General features: G+C 37.3%; 1 non-coding gene across 1 annotated transcript; it reads right to left on the reverse strand.

Annotated features, from left to right (window-relative positions):
* Window positions 1-14,041: 14,041 nt before the first annotated feature.
* Window positions 14,042-14,148, reverse strand: LOC141687856 (small nucleolar RNA R71). The gene has a single exon (XR_012561335.1). It is a non-coding gene; the product is annotated as a small nucleolar RNA R71 (small nucleolar RNA).
* Between the last annotated feature and the right edge of the window lie 539 nt (window positions 14,149-14,687).

Genomic DNA, 14,687 nt, shown 5'->3' on the forward strand with positions numbered 1-14,687 from the left:
CCAAGTTAAAACTTAATGTGATTCCAACGCAAGAATTATTGCGAATAAAAAAAGTGAATCGAGAGGTTGTTCCAATTAATGAGATTCATCTAATCTGCAAGTGGGAACTATGAGGGAAGGGCTTTAAGTTGGACTTAATTCCTTTCAGGCTGAGAGAATTTGGTGTGGTCTTAAAAATGGATTGGTTGTCGAGAAATGGTGCTCAGATTGATTATAAAGGAAAGAAAGTTAAAATCTGAATGCCTAACGACAAGAAAATTGTGATTAAGGGTCAGCGTCAGACCCAGAAATTTTTTAATATTGCTCAAGCAAAGCAATTATTAAGGAAAGATAGCAAAACGTATTTAGCATACGTGGCGGGTACCAAGAGAGAAGCCCCGATGTACGTGACATACCAGTTGTTAACGAGTTTGAGGATGTGTTTTCCAAAGACCTTTCAGGATTATCACCTGACCGAGAGATAGAGTTCGCTATCAAATTAATATCAGGAATGATATCAGTTTCAAAAAGCCCCATATAGGCTAGCCCCGGTTGAAATGAAAGAATTGACTTCACAGTTGCAAGAACTGTTGAATAAAGGAATGATGAGACCTAATGTGTCACCATGAGGCACACCAATGTTGTTTGTCAAAAATAAGGATGGTAGTATGCGATTGTGCACAGAGTATAGGGAACTGAATAAGCTGACTATTAAGAACAGATACCCTCTCTCTAGAATTGACGATTCGTTTGACCAACTTGAAGGGGTGGTACACTTTTTGAAAATCGATCTAAGAATGGGATATCACCAACTGAAGATTAAAACAGGGGACAAATACCGTATTTCGCACGAGGTATGGACATTATGAGTTCTTGGTGACGTCGTTCGGGCCAAAAAATGCTCCAGTAGCTTTCATGGACTTTGTGAATCGAGTGTTTAAAAAGTATTTGGACGTGTGCGTCATTATTTTTTTTATTAATAATATTTTAGTCTATTCTAAAACGGAAGAAGAACATGCGGAATATCTGAGGATAGTGGTAGAAGCATTGAGAAGAGAAAAGTTGTTTGCCAAATTCTCAAGGTGCAAATTCTGGCAAAATGAAGTTCAGATCTTAGGACAATTGATGAGCAGTGAAGGAGTGTTAGTTGACCCTACCAATGTTGAGGCAGTATTCCAATGAGAAAAAATAACCACACCTACGGAAGTAGGAACTTTTTGGGAATTAACTGGTTTTATGAGAGGTTCGTACGGGATTTCGTTAAGATATCAGGACCTTTGATTAGGCCTACTTGCAAAACGGAAAAGGTTGTGTGGAATGAAAAATGTGAGGAAAGTTTTCAGGAATTGAAAAGAAGTTTGGTAATATCCCTCGTGCTGGCATTGCCCGATGGAAAGGGTGATTTGTGATCTATAGTGATGCGTCACATAAAGGATTAGGATGCATGCTCATGTAGCATGGGAAAGTGGTTGCTTATGCCTCATGGCAGCTGAAGGAATATAAAGTAAGATACCCTACTCATGAATTAGAATTAGCAGCAATAGTTTTGCTTTGAAAAATTGGAGACAATATCCATACAGAGAAAATTGTGAGATCTACACTGACCATAAGAGCCTTAAGTATATATTTACTCAGAAAGAACTCAACAGGAGACAAAGGAGATGGTTAGAGTTAATGAAAGACTATGTCGGTGATATTTTATATCACCCAGGGAAGGCCAATGTGGTGGCCGATGCCCTTAGTAGTAAAGAGATACTCAAGATGTTGACAAGCCGGAGGAACTAGTGAGAGAACTCGAGGAGATGGAGATAGAGGTGAAGTCACTGGTAAAGGGACTGATGGACTAATTGAGATCAAATTAGAACTGGAATTGTTAGAAAAGATGGGACATTATCAGGAAGAGAAGATGAATGAAGAGTGAGAATCTTTGACTGAGAAGAAGTCAAATGTGAGAAAGATGAGAAGGGAATTATGAGGTATGCGAACCGGATTTGGATTCCGAATGTTCAAGAATTAAAAGATGAAATTTTACGCGAAGGACATAATTATAGATATTCAATTCATCCTGGAGGTAACAAGATGTACCGAGATCCAAAGGAATATTATTGATGACCCAACATGAAAAGAGACGTGGCCAATTGGGTTAATAAGTGTTTGACCTGTTAAAGAGTGAAAGTGGAACATCAGCGACCGAGGGGACTCCTACAACCCTTAGGAATTCCGATGTGAAAGTGGGAACAAATAGCCATGGATTCTGTGGTAGGATTTCCCCGAGCTAAGGCTAACCATGATGCAATATGAGTAATTATATATCGACTGACCAAGTCAGCATACTTTCTTCCAATCAAGAAAACCTACATGGTGGATAGATTAGCAGAGCTATACATCAAGGAAATTGTGATAAGACATGGAGTCTCTGTAGCTATCGTATCTGACAGAGATCCCCGATTCAACTCCAGATTTTTTTGAGGAGCTTTCAGGAATGCTTATGAACCAAACTGAATGTGAGTACTGCATACCATCCCCAAACCGATGGACAAAGTGAGTGAATCATTCAGACATTGGAGTACATGTTGAGAAATTTTGTAATTGATTTTTAAGGTTATTGAGATGAACACCTATCTTTGATAGAGTTTGCCTACAATCATAGTTATCATGCGAGTATAGAAATGCCCCCACATGAGGCGCTGTATGGTCGGAGGTTCCATTCACCCTTGTACTGGGATGAAGTTGGTGAAAGAAAGTTACTAGGTCCCGACTTGGTGTAAAGAATGAGGGACATAGTTGAGTTGATCAGAGGATGACCGACAGTGTAAATATGCCGACTTAGCACGAAAAGACAGAGACTATGAAGTGGGTGACCAGGTATTTTTGAAAGTGTCACCATGGGAAGGACTGATGAGATTTGGAAAGAAAGGGAAGTTGAGTTCCCGATATATGGGTCCTTTGAGATTTTGTGACAAATAGAACCATGGCATACGAATTGGCTTTACCTCCAAACCTTCAACAGGTTCATAGTGTTTTTCATGTGCCAATATTGAGAAAGTATAATGCGGATACCAAGAATATAGTGAAACATGAGTAAGTACTAGATCTGTCCTACATTGAGCAACCAGTTGAAATCATTGGTTGAAAAGAGCAAGTACTCAGGGACAAGAGTGTCAAGCTATTCAGAGTCTTATTGAGACATCCCAAGGTCGAGGAGTCGACTTGGGAATTAGAGAGCCACCTGCGAGAAAGGTACCCCCATCTATTTGTGAGTTGATTCCGGGACGAAATCCTTTTAAGGGGGGGAGACTATAAGAACCCTGATTTTTGTAATATTTTAAAACTTCTGTGAATAGTAACTTGAGCTAATTAAGTAATTCGTATGGGGATCATCATAAAATGAATAGTGGAATTTTGAGAATCCGAGATCATATTCTTGTTTATCGAGGAAAATAAGTGAATGTAAAAGCCGACGAAATTCGAAGATTCACAATTATACTACGTGTTTTCGTATCCGTAAAGAATGGCGTAGAACCGGGAATACTACGTGAAATAAATAATATATCAAGGTGTTTCTATGATCAAGAGAAGGAATTGAATTGCTTATAGGATTATAACCAATAAAAGAAATCTCTACGAAACAAGTCGTTATACGTGGAAACTATCGGAATGGAACGACGATTGCGTTTACGATAAATAAACGAATGAGAAATTAAATCCCATGCAAGTTGGCCATGCATAACCAAGTCCTAACTAGTAGTTAGGAGTGTAACTAGATGATTAGAAGCTAACTAGAATAGTTAGTGGAATAGTGTTGAATAGTGATGGGAGACAAACAAGTACACAAGCCATACTTCTCCCTTTTCTCACTTCACCACACAATCAAACCAACCCATACCTTTGCCAAATTACTGTCAAATCTGCTGCATACATCCCATATATTCATTATACACTCCCACACTTTAGTCACAAAAGAAAACAACCCCTTTTCCCTCACTTAAAGCTCTCCCATTTTTCATTCCAGCAGTTCGGATTTTCTGAGCAAGGGAGAAAGAAAAATTCATAACTCAAAATATACTCATTCAAATATCATGAAATTTTTACCATAGCTTCTCTATATCATGGGTAAGCTTAGTAACAAATTTCAGCCTCAAATTAATTTTTTTTAATTTTATAAAAATGTTTGAATGAGGTGCAGAAAGGTTACTCCGAAATTTTAACTTGTTTCTTGGTTTTGTTTCTTAAGGATCTAGCCCTTCTAAGTGTTTTCTAAGAAAACCAAGCCTCAATCATCCTAGCACTAACCTTCCTAGTGTCCAAGAAGGTATAACTTTCAACCCTTTAAGGTTTTATGGTTGGATTTAAGAGTTATGTTTGTTGTAGTATTAAGATCCAAAAGATTATGTTTTTTTGAGTTTGTATTGATTATGTTCTTGCTAAAGGCTTGAGATGTTGAGTTGTAATCCATGTATGTGGTACTAGATAGAGCATATAAGGTTCATGTGAGTGGATCTTGAGAATTACTTGTGTTTATGATGGTTATAGGTAGTGATTGTGTTAAGATCAAGTAGTAGAAATTAAGTTTGGGCATTCTTGCACTTGATCTGTTTTCTGCAGGACATTCGGCCATGAAATTCGTTAAAATTTGAAAACCACTGGCCATTACTAGATAGATATTGTTTTTTAGTTTCTATACATGTGTAGATCATCATGAGGAGATTTACGGTTTAGGAGTTATGGTCGTTTTAGTGTAAAACATTTCTGCGATTAGCCAACTGCACTTAAGTCCACTTGTATGGTGATTTTGAAGGACTTAAAATAATTTCGAGATTCTGGAAAACTTATGAAAAATGGATATGACAGTAGAGAAGATTGTCCAAAAAGAATTTTGAGAAAATATTAATTTTTCGATTTTATAAAAATGTTTTGGTAAAGTGAGCGCAAGCGAGAAACGCATAAAAACCTAGTTTTGACGCGCATTTTCTCACGTTCGAGCTTAAAAGTCGAAATGGACTTTCTAAAGCGAACGATCGATTTCCAAACTCGACCATGTTATAAAGTGAGAATATAAGTGTTGAGAATGTGAAGATCGGAGATTCGTTATACTTGAGTAGTTGCAAAAGTTGTTTAAAAAGAGCGAGACGTTAATCGCGTACTAACTTAGACCGTTGGTTCTTGTTTATAGATCGCCAACCAAACACCAGAGACCATACCACTTCGATTACTCGAGGCAAGTTTTCGAAACCTTATCTCATACTATCCATGCTATATACATACTGTTGTGATATTGATGTCATAATTTACAGTTCAAATATATATGCTTGTCTATGATATCAATGCATACGAATTATGCGATTGTTTACGAAAACAAATTTCGTTTTACACGAGTATGAGAAATTGAAACGTATTTCAAATATAATATAGGTTAATGGGAGTTGGAAATATTTTAATAACGATTTAATTCCGGAGAGAGCCGAACGCGAAAGATTTCTATTTCGATAAATAAAGTACGTTCGCGTAATATATATATCAAGCGAACGATTGAGATTTTGACTTAAACTTCGAGAAATATTGGTTTATTCATTTAAGGGACACCCTTACTTGATTGATTATTTTATAAAGCGATATTTAAGGGATTATTAAATATCCATAAAGTATTTAAAAATATACTGAATAGTTTATAAATAATTTCACGTTATTTAATAAAGATTTAACTATTCAAAGAGCAATTATAGGATACCAAATCCTGTTATGATTATTTGATTAAGGTGTCTCCATTCGTTGGACCTTATTCAGAAATATTTTGTATTTAAGGTTTTTTATCAATTCATTGAACCTTATACAAAGATGTTTTATTTATAAGATTTTATCAATTCATTGAATCCCTCTTAAATTATTATGAGACCTTAGATATTTAATATCTTCGGACTTCTAAAAACTTATTTAAAAATAGATATAGTTCCCAAAGGTACTTTCTAAATTATTCAAAAATCTTGAAAGAGATTAATCATTTGAAACGTATCAAAACCTTAGGGAACTTAGTCTAGAAGCATAAGAGTTTTGCTTCCTCGTTCAATAAAGAACAAGTGAGTAATATATGTGTCACCCTACTACAGATAGGGATTTGAAAATGATTTTAAATTCAAAACTCCGACAACTCCCAAAGATCAATTGAGTTAAAAGTGATGAATAAATCATCTTATTTACAGGTCAACTTTTAACGACCTATTCCTTCAAAAAAGGATTTTGAGCAAAAGATATAATTGTTTTGGGACTGGAATGTGGCCTGCCCGGCACGGAGTGGTATCGGGCAGTGACCAGGCGCGGAGTGGCGCATTATGCAAGCGCGGAGTGGCGCATTGTACGGTTATATGGTCTATGTGACCATTGACTTTCGGACTTGCACGACAATGGGCAACCACCGTGTAGTGTCTTGATGAGCCCAAAGGCGGCTAGGTTTGTATTCCTTCTACTAGTAGAGAAAATTTCGTATTCGGCTGATCACCGATACGTGGTTTATTCCAGTATAGTCCCTTTCTTCCATTTTGGAAAAACTGTTGTGAAATATACAACAGAGAGCCGATAAGGCTGAGTTTTAAACAAGGATATTGATGAATATATATCAAATCCATTTGAGAAATCTGCTGATAAGGCTGAGTTTAAATAAGGATGTTGATGATTATATATCAAATCCATTTGAGAAATCTGCCGATAAGGCTGAGTTTAAATAAGGATGTTGATGATTATATATCAAATCCATTTGAGAAATCTGCCAATAAGGCTGAGTTTTAAATTGGGATGTTGATGGATATATATCACACCCATTTGAGAATCTTGGTTCGAGTAACATCTTGAGATTTTGAAATAAAATGAGTACGAGTATAAAATGATTTTGAGAAAGAGATGAATACAAGTATTCAGTGGATATACTATTGTAGTTGATTTTGAGAATATTATAAATTTGATAAGCATATAAACTTTCAGAACGCTTTGGAGATACAAAGTATAATTATTGGTTTTATTTATCCTTACATACTTAATTATGGGGATATATACCTTGCTGAGCTTTAATGCTCACCCTTGCTTTTATATATCATATCACAACAGACTACCAGCATGGATCAGACCAGGACTGCTGTCCGTAGGCGGGTAAGGAACGCTCGTGAGTTCCGTAGGCTTTTTGTGCGCCAGCCCCGTCAGGTAGATAAGTGGAAATGATTTATTTGATAATGTTTCCAAGCATATAACCTGTGTGTATGTGAGTTTGAATAAAAGGTTGAGTAATATTGTGAAAAGAGAATTATTTAATTAATAAGTGATCGTAACGACCCGAATTCACGACCTTGGATTTGGGGGTGTTACAGTAAATGCTGACCTTAAGAAAAAGGTGGTTAGACCCTTGCAGATACCTCAGTCTGTAAAACAGATCCTGGTAAATGCTGATCCTCAAACCTACAGATCTGTTTATCCTGATATTCAACCCACCAACACATCCCAGACACCACAACAACCATCAGAACATACCACATATACACCTCAACCTACTCAACCCTCTCTCAGAACATATATCAAACCTTCAAAGATATCTCAACCTTCATCATCAGCACATACTGTGAGGCCTTTATCTTCAAAGCCCAAGAGGATAAAGACTGTACCTCAGACACCACAGAAGAGAAGGAGGATTATTCTGAGAGATGAGTCAGACAGTGAGGAACAGGTTCATGTGTCAGAATCTGTTATCAAAGAAGCTGAGAAAGTCTCTTCTCAGAAGGATGCTGAAATTGGGGGATCTAAGCTTCTCAAAAGGCTTAGAATGATCTATTCAGATGAAACTCCCAAGGAATCTCCACCTTCAAAGAGATACAAGAAACAGAGAGCACAAAGGTACATGGCTGAGTCAGTTTCAGAGGATGAGGAAGCAGCAGCTAAGGAAGGAGATCAGGAATCTCTAATCTCAAAAGAGCCAGAATGTGCTGAAGCCACTACATCTACACCTCCATTGTAACCAACTCAGGAAACTGCTCAAGATAAAGTATCAACACCACCTGTGTCTCCTGTAAATGAACCAGTATCTACTGCAGACCCAGGCACAAGTGCTGAGATTGATATTCACAAACTAATTGTGCATGAGGTTCTTAACTTAGAAGCTCCACCAGCTCCACTCAATCCATCAACAACACCACTTCCTGATGCTAATGAAATTCCAGAATTAAACACCTTCTCTGCATTTTGACATTGAAGATCAGACTATAGGCGAGCATCAGAATATGGCTGTTGATCAGAAATTGAAAGCAGATCAGCACTTAGAAGATGATGTTGAAGCCTCAATAGCCTCTCATACTGTTATTTTATCAAAGGATGTTGAATCTGTAAGTTTTGATACTGCAAATACTGATGATACTGGTGATGCTGCTAAAAATGCTGATGCTAATGAAGCTGGTCCTTCTGGACATACACCTCTACAAGCTCCTTCAAAAGCTGAACTAGTCAAAAAGTTTGTTAGAGGAGATGCACCAGTACCTTGGAGTGAAACTCCTAGAGGACAGGAGTGGACTAAGGAGTGGAACACAGTCACCTTTGTTCCATCTAAAAAAATTCTTGCTAAGCACTTGGCAAAAGCTGATGAGATGCTAATTAATGATGATTTCAAGACACAGCTACGAGTTACTGCATTGAGCACTAGACACCTTCAAGGTCAACACTCAACAACTCATGCCGAGGTGCATAAAATTCAGGAAGCTTTACTCAAGCAAGAAACAACTATGAAACTTGAAAAGAAAAGCTTTTTCAAACCTACCTTTGACAGAGTTGCTTACATTGAGAAAATCCAAGAGAAGCAACAATCTCAGATTGATGAAATTTTGAAAAATCAAGCTTCTCAGAAATCTCAACTCGATGAAATCAAATCCTCAGTAAAATTGCTTGTCTCTCTTCTTTTACCTACTGATGCCAAAAAGGGGGAGAAAGTAATTAAGTCCAAATGCAAAACTGTTAAGACACTGAAGGGGAAGGATGATGAAAAAGATGACCAGGGAAACTCTGGAATGAGTGGAGGTCATGGTCAAGGTAGAGGTCTCTCATCAAGAAGAGCTGGAACTACAAGTTCTGATACTGGGAGAAGAATAACTTCTAATACTGGTAAAAGGATAAGTTTTGATGAACTTTTGGATCTTGATGAAGAAATTTCAAGACAGTTATTTCTGAAAGAGAATCCAGGAATGGACTTTGAGAGTCTACTGGAAGAAGAAGCTAGACTTAAGTCAGAAAAAGTCAACTCCAAATCTGAAGCTTCTGTTGGTAAAAAGAAACTTCCTACGGCTAAATGCATTGTGATAAAAGAAAGGATAAATCCTGTGGCAACTAAGGTCAAATCACAATTGCAGATAGATCCAAGGTCTAAGGGCAAAGAAAAAGTTGGTGAACCTATAAAGGTTTATGTGCCTCCTATGGATGAAGAAATTTTTGTTGAAGATGCTGATCTTACTCTGACTTCAAGGAAGATTTCTAAGATAACCTCTTCAGAGTCGAGATTTAGTTAGTTCTGGTATAAACATGAAGCAAGCAACCTCTGACATAGCTCAAGTTGACTTGATATCAGAAGATAAATTAAAGGAAACCTCTGACATTGCTCATGTTAAATCCTCAAGGTTACTCCTACCAGGTTTCACTAAAGCCAAACAGACTCAACCTTTAAAGACTGCAGCAAGTTGTTTTGAAGCAAGAGTGGTTACTGGAAAGGAAGCAAGAGATAAATCTGGATTGGGTAGTGCTGATGAAAGAAGAGTGTATAATACAACCAATGATCCAACTTCCTTAAGTGAACCAGGTGTTAGAGCAACTCCTGAAAGATTGAATCAATTAGAAACTGTACAGATGGTCTACCATACCTACTTGAAAGAACACATCTTGTTATATTTCATGACAGATGGTAGGGTTTATCATATAAGGGAAAATGCTATACCACTGAAGTATTTTGAAGAACTAGAACATGTCTTATTCTTACTTCAAGTGAATGACATAATAACAGAAAGTGCTGCAAACTATTTGAAGACTCAAATTCAGAGACAGAAAAGGCTTTATTCTGTAAAGTCTGACAACACATATCTTCCAAAGTACAGAGATCACAAGGGTGATATTGTTGAGATGAAGCCTAACTCTGCTAAGATTATAACAACCTTTCTGGGTTATAAGGCTGTAGAATTCAATCTTGAGTCTGACAAGGCATATTTGATCAGACTGGATCAGGACATAAGGAAAGCTAGAATAAATGATCTCAGGGCTGCTATCTTCCAAACTGGTGAAGATTCTGCAGAACTCAAAGATGCTAAAAGGAGGATGATTGATGAACTCAGATATGCTGAGAGATGTTTGTTAAAGAACTATCTTAAAACAACTCCTGACATCAGAGAGATCAGAAAGTGAAGCCAAGTCAAAATCTACAACTGCTCAAATTCTGATATGTATATAGACTGAAGTTGTTATCAGAAGTTAAAGTTGGTAAAGCTTTAAGGACTGTAAGTTGTAGTTATCTAGTTAAATTCTCATGCATTTGTACTTAATGTTTTTGACATCATCAAATATCTGTTAAACTTGTATATTATGCTAATTTACAAGTTGGGGGAGATTGTTAGATATATTTGACAATATCATGTCTAATATGATTTATGTTTTGTTTTCAGATCTTACTTAAACAGGACAAATCAGTACTTAACTGAAATCGGCACTTATACTGAAGTCAGAACCTAAGTTATCAGTACTTAAGGTTCAGGAGATATTTATCAGGAGATAATATCAGGACTTAAAGGAAACTTTCAGATATGGAAGGCGGCTGATTGAAAGGAAAGAAGATCGAGACAAACGTAAGAAGAGATATGCAAGAAGAAGGAATTCTATGAAGGATGGAATACTTGGAAGAAAAGATATCTGATTGATATATTTTAGGAAGCAGAATTATATTCCATATCAATTAGCAATTATCTTGTAATTGTGTAGTATATAAAAACAGACATAGGGTTTACACTATAAGTGTTATCTTTATCGAGAATATTATTCATTGTAACCCTAGCAGCTCTTGTGATATCTGTTCATCACTGAGAGAGGACAGTTCCATATTGTAACAGAGTTTATTGCATTGAATAAAGTCTATTTTCTGTTACTTTTGTTATGAGAATTCGATTTGATTGTGTTATACACTATATTCAACCCCCTTCTATAGTGTGTGTGACCTAACAAAACCTTTTACCACTAGTCGTGCTTTATAGGTTTGTACATTAGCATCCATATTGGTATTTCTTTTGAAACCCACTTTCACCCTATAGGTTTTACCCTTTCGAATGGATTAACTAAAGTCAATACTTTATTTTGATACATGGATTCGATCTCAGATTTTATGGCCTTCATCCATCTCTTGGAGTCTGGACTATTCATATCATCTTGGTAGGTGAGAGGCTTATCATTATCCATAAGCATCACATCACCATCTTGAGTTAAGAAAAATCCATAATTTTTTCTCGGGCTCATGGTGAATTCAACTTGATCTACGAACAACCCGTGTTTCCTGAACATGATTACTTTTAACATTTTGATGTACATTCTGATCTTGTTCCAACTCTGGTTCAATGTTATCATATGGTTCTCAATCTTCACCAAGATGTATTCTCCTCCCACTTATTTTCTTAGAAAGTAGTTCTCCCTGAAGAAATACAACGGTCTGAGCAACAAATACTTTATTCTCATAATGATTATAAAAACTATACCCTAGTCTCACTTGGGTATCCCATAAAATAACATCTATCTAATTTTGGTCCAAACTTGTCAGAGGCTAAACATTTTGCAAACGCTTCACGTCCCCAAATTTTCATAAATGATATGCTATGATGTTTATCAGTCCATATCTCATATAGAGTCTTTTGAACCGCTTTTGTCGGAACTCGGTTAAGTGTGTTGATAAGTGGCATTTTATACCACTTAGAACGTCTTAAAATGGCTTAAATTGGTGTCTTGAAATCAAGTATTTTGTGTATTTGATGCGTTTTTCTAGTGTTTATGCATTTCAGGGTATTAGTTGCATTTTGGGGGAGGAATCATCAAGAATAAGCCTTGGCATGTGTTCACCATTGCGAGAGGAAAGGAATGGACAGATTACGGCGAAGAAACGGAGCAAACCCGGATTTTTTCCAGTAGAGGCCTGCGCGCCCGCGCAGCAATGCTGAGCGGCCGCGCAGCAACTTGCGCGCCCGCGCAGCTATGCTGAGCGGCCGCGCAGGGTCGGGGAAAAAGATAAATTATTTTAGACTTCTACTTCTGTTTGGCTTCCAACTTCTATGTAATCTGAGTTTTATGGGACTATTATATAGGTAGATTTGAGACGTTTTTCACAGAGATTATTAAGGAGATTATGTTTTAGATTGTGTTTTACGCAAGAAGTGAATGAGATAAGGAAGAAGACCGATTTAGCACACCGCAATGAAGAGGAAGCATATATTCTTGTGATTCTTATTTCGTTGTAACGTTGGATGCTAGTTTTCTTGCTTTGACTTATTTACTCTTGTGACGTACTCTGTTTTAATATAATTAGTTTAGTTATTATTTTCTTGTGTTTGTTTGTCATGATTTCATATGAACCCATGATGGCGATAAGTTCTATTATGGGCTAATCGTGATCATGGGGTTGCAACGGATTTATTATGGAATTCTTTAGTTAATTGTTTAATACTTTAGTGTGTGATGATTGCATGATATCTAGTATTGGTTGTGCGTATTCGTCTTATGTGCGTCGCGAACATATAAGATAGGGTGTTAATCTCTTATGAAGCGACGGTGGATCTTGAGATTTAGAACTTGCCATGCTAGCATAGGCTCATGTACGTTGTGCATGATTAGTGGGTAACTCTAACAGTTTTATTTGCCCTATGTAATCAAAAGGAATAACTTGTGCTTAAATCGTTGTGTTGTCAATTTCTGTAGACATATAGGAACTCAACATAATTGATGACTATTCAACTTCTATCTTAATTGTGGATGCTTGGTAGAATGGTATTAGTACAATGAAAGTTGGCTTTTATCAGTTTCGTGTTATTCGGTTAATATCATCACTGTCACATGCTAAAGGTAATAACAATGGCTATAGAAGGAAGTAATAATGAAGTTGTGATCTCATGAGTGTTTTATTATTGATAAATTGAAGTGTTAGTTAAGTGGTTAATTAAGTAGTTAATTATAGTTAATATTTAATCAACAATTTTAGGTGTTATTATCTTAACATTGAGAAGTAATCATATATTGGTGAGTGAGTTTAATTAGACAATAATTTAGTCTGAGTCTCTGAGGGAACGAACTAGAAAGTATTCTATATTACTTGCGAACGCGTATACTTGCGTGAATATTAGCGTGTGTTTTCGCCCTAACAAGTTTTTGGCGCCGCTGTCGGGGACTCGGCGTATTTGTTTAGTTTATGTACTTACCATCATTGGTCATTAGGACTCAGTGATTAGGACGTAGTAGTTACTTACTCTTTTCGGTTGTGTTTCAGGTACTTTAGCAAGCATTTATGCAAACTCGTTCTCGTGCTCGCAAGAGGACTTTAGATACAACTGAGGAGACAGACGAAGTTCTTGATATTCCGGAGAAGTTAGATTTTGAGGATTCGGATTCAGAAACTGAGCAGAAAGAACCAGTAAACATGGGAGATCGTATTATTCAAGCTGATCCAGCTCTTATGGATTTTTCTCGGCCTAAAATTGATGACATTCAGTCAAGCATCCTTCATCCGGCTATTCAAGCTAACACCTTTGAAATCAAGGCGGGCACTATTCAGATGGTGCAGAATTCTGTTTCTTTTGGAGGAGCGGCAACTGAAGACCCCAACATGCACATAAGGAATTTTGTCGAGATCTGCAGCACTTTTAAGTATAATGGCGTGACTGATGAGGCTATCAAGTTGCGGATTTTCCCATTCTCACTGAGGGATAAGGCTAAAGACTGGTTACATTCTGAACCAGCTGGGTCCATCACTATGTGGCAAGATCTTGCGAAAAAGTTTCTGGTGAAGTTTTATCCAATGGAAAAGACTGCTGCTATGAGGAGTGCTCTTACTCAGTTTGCGCAGCAACCTACAGAATCTATGTGCGAGGCTTGGGAACGCTACAAGGAAATGTTGAGAAAATGTCCACATCATGGAATGCCGGATTGGATGGTGATCACTGGTTTCTATAATGGTTTGGGGGCCCAATCTCTGCCCATGCTCGATGCAGCAGCTGGAGGCGCCTTATGGGCTAAAAGCTATATTGAGGCGTATAATCTTATCGAGATGATGGCTGCAAATGAGCATCAAAACCCAACTCAGAGGATGACGTCAGGCAAGGTAGCAGGTATTCTGGAAGTTGATGCAGCCACCGCTATTGCAGCCCAGCTCCAAGTGCTATCAATGAAGGTTGATTATCTGGCTACGTATGGAGTTAATCAAATAGCTATGGTTTGTGAGCTTTGTGCAGGTTCTCATGCTACGGATCAGTGTTCTCTTGTCAACGAATCTGTTCAGTATGTGAATAATTATCAGCGACAACAGCAGCCTGTGCCAGCGACCTATCATCCTAACAACAGAAATCATCCAAATTTCAGTTGGGGGAATAATCAGAATGCTATTCAGCCACCATATCAGCAAGGAGTGAGTAAACAGTTTAACCCACCTGGATTCCAGCAACCACAGCAGTATGCTACAA

This window comes from Apium graveolens, chromosome 9 (genome assembly GCF_009905375.1).
Source record: "Apium graveolens cultivar Ventura chromosome 9, ASM990537v1, whole genome shotgun sequence".
NCBI lineage: Eukaryota > Viridiplantae > Streptophyta > Magnoliopsida > Apiales > Apiaceae > Apium > Apium graveolens.